Source organism: Cryptomeria japonica, chromosome 4 (genome assembly GCF_030272615.1).
Source record: "Cryptomeria japonica chromosome 4, Sugi_1.0, whole genome shotgun sequence".
Taxonomy (NCBI): domain Eukaryota; kingdom Viridiplantae; phylum Streptophyta; class Pinopsida; order Cupressales; family Cupressaceae; genus Cryptomeria; species Cryptomeria japonica.
The window spans coordinates 296,132,034-296,152,536 of record NC_081408.1 but is presented as its reverse complement, the minus strand read 5'-3'; positions in this window follow the sequence as shown (position 1 = coordinate 296,152,536).

The window sequence follows — 20,503 nt, the reverse complement described above, 5'->3', positions numbered from 1 at the left end:
ATCTTCATCCTTTTATCACTTATTCTTCTAATTCCTTTCGAGAGAACACCCATGTTCTTCGAACCTGCATGTCCTCTCGAGGGGGCATACCACTTCTTCCTCTTCATCCTTCCTCCTCATCATTCTTCGTCATCTCATGATTGGGGCATCATGCTACCAGTCTTTATCCTTTTCTTCCACTATGTTTTATTCTTCTTTGATATAACATCATTTCATGACGCTATATCAAAGAGGGGCAAAATGTAGACACCTAAAATTAATATTTAATTAATTTAAGCCTATCAACATAATTAATTAATTTAATTGTGTTATCTCCATTCCTCTCAGAATCAATTAAATATAATTTAATTAATTCTATCACTATTGTCCAATAATTAATTTATCAAATAAATAAATTATTCCAATATTCTTCTAAAGTCCCCTCCAATAATTATTTCCTCTAAACCCACTCAGTTAATTAATTTTAATTAATTAACCTACTCATGTGATTCTTACAAATCACTTTTACTAATCCCACTCAACCTAATTAATCCTTCTAGAATCTCTCATAATCATGCTTATCATTATCCCTCATTTTTTTAATTTACACTCATGTCACATCAACATTGAGTCTCAAAGATATTCAAATTTCTTTGAATCCCTCAATGCATCCTTATTTTGGAATTTTTAATTCCTCGTGTTTGAAATTCAAATTTCTCTCCCCTTTTCCCAAGGAATTTTATATTCCTGTTTATTTTCTCTAGGCACCCTTGATCCATGCCTTCTATCTCAAATCAATCTCAACCCTCCATAAGGATATCAATCTTGGCCTTCCATTGGCCTCCTCCAATCTATAAATTGGAGCCTCTCGTCCTCACAAATAATCCACTTCTCCTGCATTGTCATGTTGCCTATTTCTCCTTGATCCATTTCCATTCTTCTAATCTTATGCTGCTAATTTTCCCTTCTATTCTATCACATCCTCATCATGTCCTCATAATCCTTCATTAAATCTAAATCTATCCATTTCCATTTAATCCAAATCAAATCCTATCAAATCCATTAATCCTGTTGAGCAAAGGAGATCAATACACATCCAAATCAAGCAAGGAGCACATCAAGTGGAGTATCAAGGCCGCATCCTTATCATCCATCCACTTTATCAAGCTCAATTCAAGGGAGAGGTAAAATAGTAAGGCATAAATGGTTATTCTTTGTGTTTTATGTGTTTTATTTGAATACTAACAATTAATCCTGCATTGCTCATTTTCCCCTCTTCACAAGTGTTCACTATTATCAAAGGACTAAAAACATTTAGGCATTTCATCACATGTAATAAGACTATGGTATATGTGGCTTGCCTAAGTGTCAAAGAATATATAAGGGAAGGGGAGATCATAGAGAAGAGAGCCAATTGGATTATAAAAATCCTAGAGTATGCTATTGATGTAAGACAAACCAAAGTAGTTCATGAAAAGGCCTATGTGAATACTTAGCTCAAGAAATAGAGGTTCGCGAGGAGAAACAAGATGAAATGGTCCTCTTTTATGAGTGTGCGATAAGAGAGTGTTGGATAATGGATAGAGTGAAGTTCATGCAAACTAGGAGGTTTCCTTATGATCTTCCCCATAATAAGAGAAGATTCTATAGGTTGTAGAATAGTGGTTACCACTTAGTTGAAAGAATTTTGTTTAAAAGAAACTTTGACGAAGTGCTTCTCTATTGTGTAGACAAGTAGCAAGCAAAAATGATCTTGCATGAGTTTCACAATTGCCTCGTAGAAGGTCATTTTTTAGGCCAGGCAATAGCTATCAAAATCACCCGTGTAGGATATTACTAGCCTTCCCTATTTAATGATGTGCACGCTCTGGTCTGTGCATGCAAAGAATGGTAGCTCTATGTTGGTAAGTGTAGAAATGAAGCCATCCCATTGAGACCTATAGTGGTAGATGAACCCTTCCCCTAATGGGGGTTGTATTTAATAGGAATGATCAACCCAATATCTATTGTCAGTCACAAATTGATCCTTACTACATTAGATTATTTCACCAGGTGGACAAAGGTAGTTCTTCTAAGAAATGAAATGAAAATAGAGATCTTAAGTCTCTTAGATGACCTTGTATTTAGGTTTGGCCCACTAAAAACTATTATTTTAGATAATGCTAAATAATTCACAGGCTCTCGAGTCACACAATTTTTCCTCAATCATGGTATATAGCTAAAAATGTCCTCTAACTATTACCCACAAGGAAATGGTTTGCAAGAGTCAACAAATAAAAACTTGATCCAACTTATCAAAAGAATAGGGGCAGAATGCAAAAGGGAGCAGCACAAGCATTTGAGGAGTGCTCTCTAGGAAGATCACATAACTCCTAAGTAGATACTAAAGACTTATCCCTATGATCTTGTCTATGGAAAATAAGCTCAATTTCCAGTTTCTTTGGAGATTCTAGCGCTACAACTACTAATGTCTTTGGAATTGGAGGAGAATGAGCCTATGTAAGTTTAGTTGGTATAACTTCTAGAGCTATAGGAAGAAAGAGAGAATGCTTTCAGTTCCTATAAAAATAGGTAGTAGATTGTTAGGAAATGCTTCGACAAGAAGAGCTCAAACCCCAATTTCAAATGTGAAGACATTTTTTTGAAGTATAACGAACATGGTGCTAAACTAGGCCATCACGATAAGTTTGACACCCTTTGGGAAGGCCCTTTTCACATTTACAAATGCAAATAATTAAAGGCTTTTGAGTTAGAAATTATGCAACATGAGGCACTTGGGATTCCTATTAATGGAATCCATCTTAAGCCTTTTAATTAAGCTCCTTTTAAGATAAGTATGTAAATATTGTAAATAGTGTGCATTTCATTTTCCTTGAGGCCACATTTTTTGTCCTAGTCTAGAATCTAATTTTTGAATCCTTAAGCCTTTTAGAGTCTTTGAATTGTAGAAAATAAAGAAAAAGCCAGAAATAGAAAACATACATTTTAAGGAAAGAGCCATATAACAAAAATGCAATAGAAGCACCATAATATATTATGTATCAAGTTTTCTTTACATATACATCACAAAATTGGCTCTTAGGCCCTTGTAAGTATTGCAATAAAAAGGAGAAAAGTGGAGTGAAGAAAGGGGAGCTTTAGTCATCATCTTCTTCATCATCTTCCTCATCATCTTCCTCCTCCACGTAGTCAGTGTCAAAGTCAGAGAAGAGCATAACTGTCATGAGAGATAGAGGTTCATCTGCAGTCTTAATTCTTGGGAAGATGTAGTCCCTAAAGTCAGCATACTAAGTGACACCGTCTGAAGGAAGCAAGTAGTATAGACATAGTAAGAATTTGAAAACACACCACACTCTATCCTAGTGTTGTGCTAGGGTCATGGTTTTAAAACTAGACACGAAAGGAAGCCATGAAAATACCTCCCCGTGATCAATAAAGAGTCTTAGGTCTAAGGTTGTGGGGATTCCTAGTAAGGAATGATAACATCAACCACCTCATATAGCCCACCCAATTATAGCTTCAAAATGAGAACTTTAGTAAGATGTATGATAAGGTCCTTTGGTACATTAATGTCCAATAGTAAAGCCATGAACTATGAGTAGATATTTGTGTTCACATGGTATCAATCTTTAGAGATTACAAAATCTTCCCCCAAAATCCATTTAATTGTAGAAATGAGCACTTGGATCTTAAGACCATTCATTCTTTGTAGGTGACAGTCAAAAATATTTCCTAAGAAAGACGTTTGTGCCCTAATGCTCACTAGCCTAATATAGGTATCCATAGCCTCTACGTTGGCAGCAAAATTAAATACCAAAGTGAAGATGATCATCTGATTGAATGATATTTATAGAAGTGAAATGAAATGAGCTAAAACCAAGATTAATAGCTCATAAATTAGTGCAAGTTGGTCTATGGTGCCAATTTATTTTCATAGTAGGCGAAAAGAATTGAAAAAGGATTATAATCTGGTTGTATAAAGGTTTGGGAAGTGTGCAATGTACAAGCTTGAGCCATGTGTCCATCCATAGAGTTTACTTATTATGGTAAATATTTAGTATCTCCTTTCTTATATAAGTGTGGAAGGTTGTCAAATGTGCAACAATCGAGAAATTGTGCTTTTCCCAAGTAAAGTGTCTAGACTTATTAGATGGCAGGGGCAAAAGCATAGCGGATTTTTGGCCTACTGAGGTGGTAGCTGCACAAGTATCGTGCAAATTAATTTTGCATGAATATCTTAGGTGGCACATGCATTGGGAAAAATGAAAAATTAATATATCATTCAACACAAAAATCAAGGGCTACAACATCTTGATGAAGATTAGTAGCTTTTAAAGTGTGCATTCAAAGGCAGTGTCCTGCAAAGAAAATTTTAATTCAAGCTGAAGTAAAGAGTTTGAAATAGAGAACAAAAAGATGGCTTAAGAGAATATCATTTTAGGTGACATACCAATCTCTTCCACAACTAATTACTTTGTGGATGTGTTCAGAGACATATCTTATGCTTCCCATGTCATGCTCCAAAAACCCATCCATACAAGAACAAGACCGAAGGTGAAAGAAATGACCAAAAACTGCTCTGTAGTCATAGATAGGTATGAAGAGGTTTATTAACCAAATCTATGTGAACATCCAAAGAATCTTTGATAAGGTCTTGTCAAAGGATGTTGGTCCACAAGAAGAAGAATGACTCAAAGTCGCTAGTGATCAAACTCTGGAACCATGGCCTTCCACAATACATTGTGCCAATGATTCCTCATTGTCTTAAGTTCATTGATGTAGCTGCCACTAATTTCAAGCCAGACCTAGTGATTATTCAGGGAGACTCATTGAGAGTTGTAATAAGCATGGATGTTATCTGAGACATGTTGTGCATTCCCCTACTCACCGAGGACACATAATTTTTTTGTAGGAAAACATTAGAAGGATATTGGCAAGGAAGGAGATATGTTGTAAGATTCTGTAACAACGTGATGGATAGAAACTAGACTATCTTTGAGATTCCAAAGTTCCCCATATCATACGGTACTTTGAAGCAAAAGGATCTGCAAGATGCCTCCTTAATGCTGGCATACATTTTTGATTTAGATGATGATTTTAGTATCCATCCTTTTCAAATGGGGTTTCTTTTTAAGTTTCAGAAATGGTAGGAGCCTTTCTAGTATGACATTTTAGAGATCATCACCTAACGGATTATTAAAAGGTTAGTTAATTTTTTGAAGCAATATAGATTCAGGTACATCTCATTTCTGGTCCATATGTTTTTGTACCAAAATATAGATTTCTTCAGCCAATATATGGATTTGTCAATCCTTGATGGTCAGAACAAGAGGAAACCTATAACCATATGGACCCATATTTTGTCTGCTACACATGATTCATATGTGTTTTTTGATTCCTTCTTTACTCCCACCTTGTAAGATTTGGGAAGGAAAGACTGAGATTCTATTACCTACTTTTCCAAAGAGCAAGTTAGTTGGATGGTCTCATGCTAACCTCGTTTAGAATTCATGGTTTCATAGAAGAGACCTTCCGCCTCCCAACCTATGTCACTAGATGTACACTATATTTGGAAATTTTTAGGTAGCTAGTTATAATTGAGCTCCATATAGGTTCAGGAAGACATGAAACTACCATAACTCAAGATCACAATATTTTAGGACCCATTAATCTTGAGAAGAAGCTTCAAGCAGAAGGTGTTCTTTTCTCAAAGCTAGTTCAGTTGGGGTTTGTAGTTATTGATGACAAATGGAGTTATGATCGAGATGGCTTCCTTTCGAAGGGAAATATACCCATAGTGCATATGCCATGCGAATCTTAGGGGGCGTGGATAAATCCACCTCAAGAAGATCCTAAGTTATATGTGGATTTGGCTCTTATTCCCAAAGAGGACCACCCTCCATGGTTGAAATTATGCAAACCAATAGGGAAAGTAGACCCTACTAGAAAGTTACCTCTTATTCTGTAGAGGAAAATGGATGAAGATAGTTGGCTGAAAGAAAAGAGATTAGCCTTTTGGATGTATAGGTGGCAAATTCAACAAGTCCAAACAGGAATGGGTAACATCTCCACACCTGAATTTTTTGAGAAAGAATGGAAAAAATATAATGGTGATGACAGTATAGAGGTCGATTAAAGTCCTCCCCCAGGTGGAATTGACCCAACGGACCAATTATTTTACAAGAAGCAGGTCAAATTATAGCCATCTCCCCATGTCTATGGACCTACAATTGCATATGAATATATAAGGAGGCCCCACTCACACGTGTTGAGGAAGCATCCCAATGAGATGTTATAGTCTCAGAGTCCTCCAAGTGCTGGCAAGGTTCCTCAAAAGAAGAGGCAAAACACAACCAATGTTCTGAGGAGCGCCCAAATTCAAGTACCTGCTCCAATCCAAGTTTCAATCGTATTGACAATCTCTTTGACTTAGGTACACTTTTATCCCTCCCTTCTCTCTTCTCATTCTTTGGTTTCACTCATGGCTTCATCCTCATACACCTTTTCTATCACATCTAGCTTCCCCGCTATGGTGGTGTCATTTGTAGCCATTATGCAATCTCAATCAACTTTTGTATCTACTAGCCTTGCTGCTTCTTCCCAATGTAGTGTTACATCATTCAACATGATAGTAAGTGCTTCTCTTTCAAAAATTACCCTATGTCAGTCAGTAACTGTGTCCTTATTACGAGAGCTTTAGGTTTTGCAAGTTTCAATGCCTCTGGTATTGTCAAGTGTTGGTCGACTTTTCTCCCCTCCTACTAGAACTTTGTAAGGAATCCCTCCATTCTCTCCTACTACCCTTACCCTACTAATGTAAACTCATTTGGGAGCCCCTATAGTCTCGATTTCATTTTCTCTTCCACTTGAAGCCCCCTTTGTGGGCCAAGCAATCCCTTCTCCATCTAATTTTATGTAAAAGGCAAGTTCTGCCATTCTCGCTCAAGCTTAGAGGGCACAAAAAAGGAAAGAAAAGGATTCTTAGAAGTCTGCTACACCTAGTATACAAATACTCTATAATGAGGATCATAAGAACCTATTATTTGCAGATATGATGGCCAATGTCATCAAACTGACAGGCCCAATGAAGTTGTCAGACTATGTAGTGAGTGTCATTGGCATCAATTTGAAGCAAGTGTGGCCACAAGATAAGGTAGAACTCATAGAGGAAACTCAAAGAGTGGTGTCATCTAATTTACCAGAGTGCACTCGATGCTTAGATAAAGTCACAACTAAATTTGATGCAATCAAGGGTACAATTGAGTGTTTGTAGAAAGAAGGAAAATCCAGAGAGGAGAAAATCACTCAAATTCAGTCTACCATGCAACAAGAGAAAGTGGAGAAAGAAAGGATCCAAAGTGCATTGAAAAACGTGGCAACTGAGTTATAGAAAGAGCAGGCTACAAAAAATTAGTTAACCAAAGGGTTCCATGAAAAAGAACAAGAGCTTTTGCAGATTTGAGCAAATTTTCTGGATGTGACCTAGATCCAAGCCCAACTACAGGCCGTCATTAAAGAATAGGAAAAATATTATCAGGAGTTGAATAATGTGTAGGTCCTCTTTGTAGAGGAGAGAAAGGTAAAAGAACAGGCTTTACAGGAACTACAAGACAAGAAGGCCCAATCTGAGAAGGAGCTTCAAAATGCAAGGCTAGCTCAAGAGAGTGAATGAAACAATCATAGTTAGCTACAAAAAGAAGTGCAAGATAAAGGCACTAAAGTCATAGTGTTACAACATCACATGTTCGATGCAGCTTAGAAGATGAAAGAGTTGTATGAGAAGATAAAGTCAAAGGAAGTAGAGATCAATCTCCTCTTGAAGTCCTCATTCTCCCCCTTGCCCCCTTGCACATTTTACCCCTATAATATGGGAGCTCTACATCTCTTATTCTGATAAAGTAAAGTAATTATTTCCCCTTTTTCAACTGGGCCTTAAATTATTAGGGGACGCCCAATCTCTTGTTACAAGCTAGGGTTGCCATTGCACCAAAAGATAGACTTGTCAATGCCCGATATAACCACTAGACTTATAGAATCCATAGAAGGCTATTAAAATATGTCAAGAATCCCCACAAGGGATGTTGGCCCACTTCCAACAATCCCCCTCCCAAAATCACTCACTGTGGTCTGCGTGATTCTAAACCGTGACCAAGCTCTCATACCACTTGTTACAAGCTAGGGTTGTCATTGCACCAAAATATCAACCTAACAATGCCCGATATAACCACTAGACATAGAATCCACAAGAGACTATTAAACCATGTCATGGATCCTCGTGAGAGATGCTGGCCCACTGCCAACATCCCTATGCAAGGAAGAAACACTATTGACTGGGTCATGCACTTCATCACACCTAAGGTTCTTGGTTCTCATAAGCTAGTTGATTAGTTATACATAAATTCTAATTAGGAATTAGCTATAGTAGGAATTGGAGATCAAAGAGAAATCTATAGGAAAGAAAATTAATTCTTAAATTGCAATAAAGTGGCGATGCACATCATGTCTAGATTGAAAATTAAAAAATTCCCAGCCATGCATATAAGAGAATATTTTGAATGTTTCGTAAGTATCGACCTACCCTCACCTTTTCTTTCAGTTGATTTAGTCATGAGGGTCAAGAAAATTATGGACCTAATAGAGAAATAGCAATGGGATCCATCATATCTCTAGGCTTTGAGCAACCGTCTTGATGCAAGCAAAGTTGAGGAATTGATTCACCCCTAGCTTAGCTCCAAACTCTCTTTGAGTTAACCCATAATGAGCTATTTGATATTTTCCTTTCAAGGAAATCATTGTTGGATCAAAATTATCAAAGCGTCAAATCCTAGTTTCTTCCCTCAGAGGATGATTGGCTTATGTTATAGTAGGCCCTTCACCAACTCTTCGGAGAAGATGCCTAAGCCTAATTTGCGAAACTAGTAATTTTAAATATTGATATCCTATAGGCAGGATTTCCCTAGAAATCTTAAAAAAGTTGTGAATTTATAATTCACGTTGCCTCTTACAATGTTTTCCTTTTCCTTTTTGTCTAAGTGGCAGCTTTTCTTTCAATCATTATGCATTGTACTACAGTTTGTCCATGCCTACCATGTGTTGGCATGGTGTGCGTTTTTTATGGTTTTCTTTTTTCTTAGCAATGGAGCCTCACTCAAGTGCCTTGTATCATTGTCTCCTTTCCCATGAATCCTTTCCTGCAGTTTGACAAGATGCATAGTTTGAGATGTGTGGTAACCTCGTAGGATATTTTTTATTGTAGTTTCGGGGCAAGGTGAGACTCCCCATCCTGTCACCACATGTCATTCCAAGGCAACTAACACAAGTTCCATGTGCTTGATTAATAGAAAGAAAGGTTCTTCTCATAAGGCAAATAGGATAATGATTAGTCATGAACCAATTTTCGAGCATTGTTCTAGATATGTCCAAAAGTTTGTTGCAAGAGAATGGTTAGGATGCCTTTCTTGATCCAATTCATAGAAAAGTGAGCTTTTCTATGCTATGGGCCGAAAGCGATCATTTCTTTCATGGTATTTGATGATTGCGTAGAATGATGACTTGGTGCCAATAGTATTTTATCATGATACTTTCTTGTATTCCCAATTGTGGGTAGTTAGTGTTGGAATACAATGAATCCAAGAACACTGAGAGGTGGGGGGGGGTGAATCAATGTTCTTCTAGTAACACAAGATTTTAACTTATTGCAACATACACATATAAACCGGTAAATGAAGAAACATATAACATGAAGTAAACAAACCAGCCACATGAATGAACACCATAACACACTAAATTTATACGTGGAAAACCTCAAAGAGGAAAAACCATGATGGGATTTGTGACCCACAATATCAATTCACTAACCATATGAAAGATATTACATACCATAGGGGCTTACACATGAAGGAAGGCACAGTCCTCAACACAAAAGAGTCTCACTGACTATAAGCTTCTGCTAGATAAAACAGTAATGGTGAACTCACAAAATGCATCTCCAATACCAAAAAGAGTTCTGGTTATAGCTTTTCTCTATACCGGTTCATAAACCCTAAACCCTTCTACCAATATCTCCTTTCCTCCAAGAATACTTTGATAACTCAATGATGAATGAATAGTACCAAACCGATACTAAGAGGGGGGGGGGGGGTGAATTAGTATAGACAAAAACACAATCCTAAACTGGTTTGTCTACAGACATTGTGCTTAAGCAGACAAATAGTAACACCGGTCTTAAACAGAGTACAACCAGCAAAACCCAAAATAACTGAGACAAGCATAAACCAGTTGACACTTATCTTTTCATACAATTTAATACTTCATTTCCATTTCACCCTAGTGCATGAATAGGTAATCTATCATCAAAGATATATAAACAGCTAGATCAACATGATTTACCTTCAGACACAAATCACTTAAACCATCACATGAATAACACCACAATGACACATAGATTTTTCATGTGGAAACCCATCTAGGAAAAACCACGGTGGGGATGAATACCCAAAAGCTATTTTTGAACTCTTTAGAAGTCCGCTTTGTTAGGAGCCTTGTCCGATTAAATACTGATACAATGAGTTCTGTTAGGAACTGATCCTATTAGGGATCACCTGGTTAAGGGTTAAACCCCGTTGAAGGTTACTTTGTTAGAGGATTTCAAGAACTCAATGGTTTTGAGTCACCCTGTTAAAGGATTTACACTAAGCTGGTTAAAGCTACCCTGTTAAGGGATTTCCCAACTATTGAAGTGGTTAGAGATCAACAGGTATTACAATGATCTGGTAACAACACTCAATGCCAATGCAGATCCACTTAAGCTCCTCTTCACCTTCTGCACTTACACTCTATAGGTATCACTTCTCTCCTTTGGTCTGGAAAGAATCGGGTATCTCTTCACTTGGATACACACACACAACTTTTGCCAACAACCTCAAAAAGAAACACAACATTGACCTTATAGGAAACAGATAGGTCGGTAGCATAAACCTTAAACCCTAAACCTGTTAGGTTAAGCAATTCAAACGGTTCAATCTTGACCATTGAGCATATTGCATATTGAACTGATCTCAAGATGTTCTCCATCTTTCATTTTCCACCACTTTCATGGTAGCTGATAATCCATCATGCGTTTTCACCATTTATAGACTTCGCACATTCTCGAGGTAGATAGGAACACTCTCCTTCATGCAAGATTATTCACGCACACAAGGCAGACATGGCAACACGATCTGTTCTTCGTTCTAATGCTAACTCATCACACAAAGACACCGATTGAGTCACACAAGCTTGAAGCATTTCAACCGGAAACCCTGAATATGAGACTACCAACCAATAGTCATACAAAGCTTCCATGTACCGGTTCCCATAACCACATGTCGGTTCACCTTAAAAACACACACTGCTTCACTTTGGCACATATACCAGTTTACAATGTAATACCGGTTCTCACATATACTGGTTCTTGGTAACATACTGATTCTCTCTTCTTCAGCATATTGACACCAATGACAACATACAATATCATCATGTCCTCATACAAGTTCACATAATGCCAACAATCTCCCCCTTTGGCATTGATGGAAATATACAAAGATATCTCTCTGCTTCACATCTTTTCCCCCCAATTTCTGAAGATATCTTTTCCTCTTCTCTTCTTCTCCCCCTTTGACAAAAATGCCAAAGTGGAGGCACAAGCTTCCCTGTTCCATTATGCTGCTCTCCCTGAGGAGTAGCATTCTTCAACACATCAATCCTAAACAAAATTTGACTATGCAATACTTGACTAATGTGGAGCATATACCTTTAGTTTACCTCGTGAAGGGGAAACACCCCTAATTCACATCTTAAGTACACAAATGTAGCCTTTGGGAGAGGCTTGCTGAATATGTCTGCTAATTGCTACTTACTGGAAATATATTCCAGTGCAATCTCTTTGTTCTGAACCTTTTCCCTCAAGAAATGATACTTAAGCTCAAAGTGCTTGGTTCTAGAATGTAAAACTGGATTCTTGGAGATGTTAATTGCACTAGTATTGTCACAAAATATACTTACTAGTTTAGATACAGGAACTTTGAAGCCATTTAATACATGCTTCATCCAAATTGTCTAAGTGCAGTTCATGAAATCGGCAACATACTCTACTTCCGCTATAGACCGAGAGATACAACTTTGCTTCTTACTCATCCATGAGACCTATCTACCACTGAGAAAGAAAGCACCATCAGTTGTGCTCTTTCTGTCATCTGCATTACCTGCCTAATCAGCATCTGTGAATACTTTCAAGTTGAAATCCCTATTATATGGATACCACAATCTATAATCAATAGTTCCCTTCAGATACCTAAGAATCCGCTTGATTGCAACCAAGTGGGATTCTCTTGGACTTTTCTTGAACCTTGCAGTAATGCTAACTGCATGTGCAATATCTAGTCTGCTTTACACTACATAATGCAACTTACCAATCATTGATCAGTATTCCTTCTCATTAACCAATGCTAAGTCATCCTCTTTGGATAGTTTACAACTGGTCACCATCGGTGTACCAACCGGTTTGCTATCTTCCATGCCAAAGGTCTTCAACACCTCTTTGACATACTTGGACTGAGTGATAAAGATTCCATCTTTCATCTGCTGAACCTAGAGTCCAATGAAGAACTTAATCTCCCCTATGAGTGACATCTCAAACTCTTTCTTGATCTCATCTACAAACTCATGACTCATCTTGTCATCTCCACCAAAGATATTGTCATCAAAAAATACCTCACAGATCAGGATCTGATCTCCTTTAGATTTCAAGTAGATATTGTTGTCTTTGCTTGTTCTCTCAAAGCCAATCTGCACAAGATGGGAGTGCAGGCATTCATACCATGCTCTAGGTGTTTGCTTTAGACCATATAAGGCTTTATGTAGCCTACACACCATGTCACTATCTTCAAATAGGGTAAACCCATATAGTTGCTCTATATACACCTCCTCTTCAAGTACACCATTTAGGAATGTAGATTTTACATCCATTTGATATACTTTGAATCATGTAAAAGCTGCATATGCAAGAAGCATAAGAACTCCTTCCAATCTGGCTACAAGAGCAAAGGTTTCTCCATAGTCTTCTCCTTCTTCTTGGGCATATCCTTTACACACTAGCTTGGCTTTGTTTCTAATCACTGTGCTATCCTCATTCAACTTATTTCTAAAAACCCATTTGGTACCTATGACATTTTTATGCTCCGGTCTGGGTACCAAAGACCACATACCATTTCTCTCTATCTGGTCAAGTTCCTCTTCCATTACCTTGATCCAATCTTCATCTTTATATGCCTCTTTGAATGATTTAGGCTTAAATTCAGAGATCATACATGAGTTTTCTATGACCTTTCTTCTTCTAAGGATTCCTACATCCTTATCTCCTATGATTTGCTTAGGATCATGATTCATCTTGACATACCGAGGAATGGTCTTAACAGATTCCTCTTACTTTTCTTCTGCATCCTCATCTCCATCAATATCAGCATCTACATCTACCAGTGTAGGAACACTATTACTGGTACTTGGTTGACTGGCAACCGGTTCCCAGAAGGTTACAACCAGTTCATTTAACGCTTTCTCACTGCCGGTTTCCTCAGTTTTCTTAGAGGTTTCATCAACTCTTACATTGATGCTTTCCATAATTCTCTAAGTCCTATTATTGAAACACTTGAGAGCTTTGCTCTTGGTGGAATGCCCTAGGAATATTCCCTCATAACATTTCGCATCAAATTTGCTCCGATGTTCACTCCTCTTGATGTAACATTTGCTACCAAACACTCTAAAGTATCTAACCATAGGTGTCTTACCAGTCCAATAATCATAAGGAGTTTTATCCTTACCTTTCTTGATGAGTACCCAGTTCATTGTGTAGACTGTAGTGCTCACCGCTTCTCTCCAAAAGGTGTTTACAACCTTTCCTTGAATCAGCATTGTTCTTGTTGCTTCAACCATACTACGATTATTCCTCTTTGCTAGTCCATTCTACTATGGAGTCCAAGGGGCAGACAGTTGCCTCTTGATGCCATGTTCTTCACAGTACTTGTTGAATTCATCGGAAGTGAATTCCCCTCCTTGATTAGTTCTCAGGCACTTAATCCTTTTACCACTTTCCTTCTCCACTAATGCTCTGAAAGCTTTGAACTTTACAAAAGCTTTAGACTTATCTTTCAAGAATGTGACCCACATCATTCTTGAGCAGTCATTAGTGAGAATCATGAAGTACCTATCACCCTACACACTCCTAGTTTTCATAGGACCGCACAAATCAGTATGCACAAGATCAAGAAAATTGTCAGTAGTGAAAGGTTTACCTTTAAAGGTTGAGGAAGACATTTTCCCCAGTTGACACTCTCTGCACAAGGTATTTTCTGTTTTACTCAGCACCGACAACCCTCTAACTACCTTGATCTTATTGGCCTTCACAATGTTATCAAATTTTACATGGCAGAGTCTCCTATGCCATATCCAGCTATCATCGAATTTAGCCATAAGACATGTACTTATATTTGCATTTAGCTAAAATAGGTTACCTTTGGTCTGCATACCGGTGGCCACCAATTCACCATTCTTTCCTTTGAGTCTGCACACTCCATTCTTGAATTCCAGAGTGAGACCACTATCATTCAGCTGGGAAACACTCAGAAGGTTGTGTCTGAGACCATCAACCCAATACACATTGTCAGCACTACTCTTTCCATTCAAAGAGATAGACCCTCTACCTTTGACCATACATGGTGCATCATTACCAAAGCAAACCACACCACCATCATACTCTTCCAAGGATAGAAACTTGCTCCCATCACCAGTCATATGGTGAGAATAGCCACTGTCAATAATCCACTCATTGAAATTATCAAAGTGGGAGACAAGAGCCTTCTTGTTTGACACATCTTCCTTGACAATGACAAACACAATATCTTCATTTTCTTCATCTTCTGATTCCTCATTTGTGACACCTTCATCAAGTGCCACAAAATAGTTTCTCTGGTTTCCTCCTTTGAATTTATTGAACCTTTTTGGTTTGTCCTTGTTGTCACCATTAGGATAGTTTACATCAATATGTCCTATTTGGTTACAAGAAAAGCATTTCAAAGGGAGCTTACCTCTGTATTTACCAGTTCCTTTAGGAATTTTCTTGGCAAGAAGAACTTCAAATGTGATTAGAATCTCCTCATCATCCATTTCTCTGCTCTTTCTTGGTTCACCACTAGTGCTAGCTTCTTTTCCTTTTCTAGATGGTATAGCAAAAGCTTTAAAAGTTGATTCAATCTTTTGAACACTGCCATCAAAACTATTTAGCTCATAGGCTATCAACTTTACAATGATGGAGTCTAGGGATACCTTAGCCTTGTCTATTGATCTCAACTCTTGAATAGCAGCAACCCTTATTGCATAGACTGGTAATAAGGATCTCAAAACTTTGCTTACTACAATGGAATCTTCCATTTTACCACCTGCACTCTTGATATCTCCGACAACAGTTTTGATTCTTATTCCATACTGTTGAATGTTCTCACCTTCAATCATCTGCATGTCTTCAAACTTCCCTCTAAGGCTTTCTTCCTTAGCTTGTTTTACATGCTCATCACCGCCATAGATATTTTCAAGAGTATCCCATACTTCTTTGGGATTTACTTTATCTTGGACATCAATAAACTCAATGTCAAATAAACTACTAATTAGAGCTTCCATGACTTGCCCATTCTCCTGCATCTCTCTCTTTTGGTCATCGATGAGAGTACCAGTAGGGGCATCATAAGCATTCTCAACATAGCTCCAATGTTGAGCACACATACTTCTGATGTATATCTTCATTATGTCTTTCCATATACTAAAATTATCTCTATTGAACTTTGGACCTTCCCTCTTCATCATTAGACTGGGATCTTTTCCTCAAGCAGTTAAGCTTATAACACAGAGGACCTGGAGGACACTCTAATACCAATTGATAACTCAATGATGAATGGATAGTACCAAACCAGTACTGAGAGCGGGGGGGGGTGAATCAGTACAGACAAAAACACAATCCTAAATCAGTTTGTCTGCAGACACTGTGCTTAAGCAGACAAACAGTAACACCGGTCTTAAACAGAGTACAACCGACAAAACCCAGAATAACTGAGACAAGCATAAACCGGTTGACACTTATCTTTTCATACAATTTAATACTTCATTTCCATTTCACCCTAGTGCATGAATAGGTAATCTATCATCAAAGATATATAAACAGCTAGATCAACATGATTTACCTTCAGACACAAATCACTTAAACCATCACATGAATAACACCACACATGACACATAGATTTTTCACGTGGAAACCCAACTGGGAAAAACCACGGTGGGGATGAATACCCACAAGCTATTTTTGAACTCTTTAGAAGTCTGCTCTATTAGGAGCCTTGTCTAGTTTAAGACTGATACAATAGGTTATGTTAGGAACCGATCTTGTTAGGGATCGCTTGGTTAAGGGTTAAACCCTGTTAAAGGTTACCTTGTTAGAGGATTTCAAGAACTCAATGGTTTTGAGTCACCCTGTTAAAGGATTTATAGTAAGCCAGTTAAAGCTACCTTGTTAAGGGATTTACCAACTATTGAAGTGGTTAGAGATCAACAGGTATTACAATGATCTGGTAACAGCACTCAATGCCAATGTAGATCCGCTTAAGCTCCTCTTCACCTTCTACACTTACACTCTATAGGTATCACTTCTCTCCTCTAGTCTAGCAAGAATCAAGTATCTCTTCACTTGGATACACACACACAACTTTTGCCAACAACCTCAAAAAGAAACACAACATCGACCTTATAGGAAACAGATAGGTCGGTAGCATAAACCCTAAACCCTAAAACTATTAGGTTAAGCAATTCAAATGGTTCAATCTTGACCATTGAGCATATTGCATATTGAACCGATCTCAAAATGTTCTCCATCGTTCGTTTTCCACCGCTTTCATGGTGGCTGATAACCCATCACATGTTTTCACCATTTACAAACTTCACACATTCCCGAGGTAGATAGGAACACTCTCCTTCATGCAAGATTCTTCACGCGCACAAGGATGACGTGGCAACATGATCTGTTCTTCATTATAATTCTAACTCATCACACAAAGTCACCAATTGAGTCACACAGGCTTGAAGCACTTCAACCGGAAACCCTAAAGATGAGACTACCAACTGCTAGTCATACAAAGCTTCCATGTACCAGTTCCCATAACCACATGTTGGTTCACCTTAAACAAACACATCGCTTCACTTTGGCACATATACTGGTTTACAATGTTATACCAGTTCTCACATATTCTGGTTCTTGGTAACATATAGGTTCTCTCTTCTTCAACATATTGACATCAATGACAACATACAATGTCATCATGTCCTCATACAAGTTCACATAATGCCAACATGCTTCACAAATCATCTACTGATCATTGAATGATATAACATTCACATACAAATGACCTACATACATATCTTTCACATTACACAGTTCTTCTACCTTGTCATATATCAAAATGACCTAATAGACTGACCTATATACCTTTTAAAAACAATATACCTTATGTCGGCTTACAATACAAAAGATATTCAATGTCGGCCCTATATAATAATTACAAAATGATTTTACAAATAAAACCTTTCAGATCCCAGACAAATGTCAGCTTCACTGAAGTGTTGGATGTCGGTGCCGGTGTCGGTGATGACCCTAAATACTCCAATGTCGGTATTTGTCGGGTGTATGCCTTCAAATGTCGATATCTTCTGATATAAATCTTCTATATAATCTTGTTGCCATCAATGACAACATATGAATCCAATGAGTGTCAATTGCCAACAATCTCCCCCTTTGGCATTGATGGCAACACTCATGTGAAGAATGAATTCCCTACCGGTTCAACTGAAACATGCTCCCCCTGAGCTAATTGACTCTGTCAACAATATACTCTATCTGATATCCCGCCCCTAAGATTATATACATATACATATTTTTCACATAATATACACTCCCCCTTTGGTATCAATGCCGAAGATTAGTGAAAGAATTGAAAGAATAATTACAGATTACTTTACCGGAGCTTGACCAATCTCAAGATTTCTAGGTAGGCTTTCTCTAGCAACTGTACATCGGTATCCTAGCTGGTTTTGAATATTTTAGATATGGATATAAGTCCACTTAGTAAATGTGCTAGTGTTTCTTTCTCAGTGACTTCTACCGGTGTGGGCTTCACAAGCACATCCATGCATTCCCTCTTATGTACACCAAGTGAATCCAATCTTTGACTTACCAAACCTCTGAGACTTCTTCCTCTTTGAATAATCTTGTCTCTTTCCTTTTCAAAAGAAAAAACTTGGTTCTCCAAAGTCAAAGTTTTTCCATCAATAGAAGTTGTAAGTGAAGTTAGTCCATCAAAAGAATTAGCAATATTAGCATTTTGTTCATGTAACTCCTTTAACCTCTTATCTACATTTGTTGTAAGAATTTCTATATTACAATAGACCCTATAGATGTTAGTACACTATTTCAAAGAGTTTTCAATAAGTATAAGTTTCTCTTCAACCTTCCTCTTCTTTGTCTCAATAATCTGGTCAAAAGCATCTTCTTGGCCAGAGTAAATCTTTCAAGTGCTTGTCAGAAATCTGTTGTAATGATTGAAATTTTTTAGATATGTGTTATGTCAATGCCTTAAGCTTTCCAAAAGGGCTTGCTTCATTTTCAATCATATAATCAGGAATCAATCTATGAAAAATTGTTATTGATCTATTATTCCTTTGTATACAGATCCTTCCTTCATTAGCTTTTGAGTAGCCATCATCATTAGCTCTGTGGGACTCATCTTTGTGATTGATTTCTTTTCAACTTGAGAAGTGTTAATTGCCAAAAGTTTTGTTGGAGAATCAACTACCGGTATGGTATTGGGTGTCTTATTAGTCTCCTTTACCTTATCCTCTCCTGGTGTATCCCTTTTCTCATCCTTTTTTGCACTGATGGCTTTGCCACTTGGTGCACTATTTGTTAGTGCCAGTGGAGTATTATCCACAATGTTATCAATATCTTGTACATTATCTATTTTTCCTTTCTTAGACTATAAAAATGAAGTCTATGTCAGTTTAGTCTATACACTCTCATCAGTTTTAGGTTTAACTACTAGTTCATTCAAAATTTGATCTAAACTTCCCAAAATTCCTTTCCCTTTAGATCCATCCAAAATGGTGGGAGTTGTTGCCTTAGCAAATTCTTCTTGAGAAGTGAGAAAATCAGGATTCTTTTGGAAGAATTTGGCCCATCTCTAGTCTCATTTATTATCTCATTGACTCTACCCATCATTAAGCTTATTTGTCGGGGTTTGTTGCTAAAGATTGTTCTATTTGCAACTTCTATACACCTTTTCATTTCCTCATTATTTATAGAACCACACATACTAAAAAGTTCAACTTCTTTGATCTCTTTGTCCCTCGTGATTGCATCTAATCTCCTTGCATCTAACTTATTATACAATTATAATGGAATTTCCTTCAAAATCTCTACCAAAGCCTTCTTATATATGTCTAAATGTAAAAATATTGCTTCTTCCATTTCATTTTGCTAATTATCATCTAAATCTTCATAGAAAATTGACACATTCTTCAGAATTCCATCTTTAGTTACCTCATCAATTAACTTTCCACAAGTCATATTACTAGATTTAGTTGCTTCATCACTCTTTTTCTTCTTGTTGGGGGTTGTAGGAGTGGATGGAGAAGGTTGCCTCTTCTGAGTAGGTTTCCTTGTCGGAGGTGTGGAAGCAGTTGTTACCTTTCTTACTAGCTTCCTCCTAGGTTCCACCTTCTCTTCTACTAGAGGCTTGTCAACTTTCTTCCTTTGTACCCTTCTAAATGCAAGAGGTTGATTATCCTCTAGATTAGAGTCAAAAGTGATAGAAGAAAGGAAAGACTAAGGCCTCTTTACTTTAGGAGCACTAATTGCTGCCGGTTGATCTACCAGTTTAGATCCAGAACCTAGTTCTGTATCTATCCTTTGAATTACATTTTGAACAAATGCAGACATTTTGTCTATCTTCTTTTCCCTCCTTTTCTTTTTGAAACCAATTTTAAGCTCAAGAGCCTTATCCTCTCTAGTGCCAAAGTGTTAAGCCTTATCATCCAAAGGAACATCAATCAACATTTTAGCATATAGCTCCAAGATGTTGTCATCTACTTCATACCCCAATTCAATGACCCATATTGTTCTAGGTTCCACTACTTCCATCAATGTCTCATCTATTTTTTACCATGAAACAAATATCAGTGGAGTATTTATCCACAACGTGTTTGGAGACTATTTTCCTCAGTCTCATGTTTTCTTGAAAAGTTTTAAAGTATCCCCAAAGCTTCTCATCCCTATTACTACCAAGACCGATGGTTACATCTCTGATCTACATACCTACCAGTATGTCATGAGCAAAATGTGTCTTTCCCAAACCCGATAGCTCATTCATGAAGTATAACATCAAGAAGACAATAATAT